Source organism: Rhagoletis pomonella, unplaced genomic scaffold (genome assembly GCF_013731165.1).
Source record: "Rhagoletis pomonella isolate Grant_MI unplaced genomic scaffold, Rhpom_1.0 Rhpom_scaffold_00239, whole genome shotgun sequence".
NCBI classification, from domain to species: domain Eukaryota; kingdom Metazoa; phylum Arthropoda; class Insecta; order Diptera; family Tephritidae; genus Rhagoletis; species Rhagoletis pomonella.
The window spans coordinates 57,138-58,618 of NW_023458793.1; positions in this window are offsets into that span (position 1 = coordinate 57,138).

Consider the following 1,481-nt stretch of genomic DNA (forward strand, 5'->3'; position numbering starts at 1 on the left):
GTCGACTGTACAGAGTCGATCGAAAAGTCGAAAGTCGACTTTCTAGTGAAGTCGAACAACCCTATTCCTCAGTTCTTATATATATTTATATACGAGTATATATCTTTACTACTAAATACAACATCAAGACAACATTATTTCTTTATAAAAAAATTTAAATACACTATTTTCCCCTAATAGATCATTATTATGTCTAAAATAATATCAGAAAACACTTAAATATTTAACTGTAAAAATAAAAAGTTACAAATAACATTTTTTCAAAACTTTTGATTAGTATTGATAGCTGCTAAATATTTATGCCGCTTTTTTTAATTTTCATGATTTCCATGAAATCATTCACGAATTCTTACTCAATTCTGCAATATAAACCACACAATTCGTACATGAACGAAGCCGTTAAAGCGCGCCATCTGTGGCATCACCATAATAACACTTAACTTCAAAATACTGTGCTATTGTGACTTCAAGCTTAAACATAACTGTAATCCAAATAATAGGAATTTCAATAATAAGAACTGTAGCAGGCTGCGCTGTCAGTTAAAAATATTCACTTTTTCCTCTTATGATAAAAGCTGAGAAATATATTTATCGCGTAAATTGTAGATACGGTAAGTACATCCATATGTATATTGGTATTATGGTATTTTTTGTAAATTTCGCATCACAATCTTATTTGCAGCCCATATTGTTTCTGGCTACCCTGTCAGAAAAATATTCGGAGATTCCTTTTATGAGAACTGCTAAGCAATACATTTATTACGAGTATTATTTGTATGGTAAGCATATTGGTGTTTGGTATTATGCTATTTTTGGTGATTTTCAATTCAACATTTCATTTACGGAACATTTTTCCATTAGATATACTGACATATTGAATTTATCTCATAAAGTCTACATAAAATCGGTAACCTTATAATTTCAAAAAGTTATTTTGTTGATCGTAATGACCATTTTTACAACTATAGGATTCAATTTAATACAATGACGCTGTTAAGAGGTGATGGACTGGCAATGTTGCCAGCAGGTTACTGAAGGCGGCGCCATCTGTTTTTAAGTATTATTGTCACTCCATCACCTTTTCGATTGTATTTTTTTGCACAAGCTGGGATAACTTCCAAGCCAACGTAGTCGAAAACCTATTCTATTCCTTTGTCAAATCAAGTCAAGTCACCGTTCCACAGGAAATAGATTTTTACGATATTAAAGCTTCTAAGTAAAAACAGTAATTTTGTTTACTTGTCGGTCAACATTTTTCTCATAGGAATATAGATTGGATCCTTGGCTAAAAGCTTGTTTTAAAACTGCCCCCCTACGTCTCCCTTTTTTGGTATTTAAAAACAAAGAGTAAGCTCCTTCAAAAGGGTTTTCCAGCAGAAATGAACAACTTTTGGCTATAAAGAGAAGGGATGCTAAAATAACTAAAAAGCTATCGGTCTGACCTTAAATTAGATAAGAAAAACGTAACTATCTGAGATTCT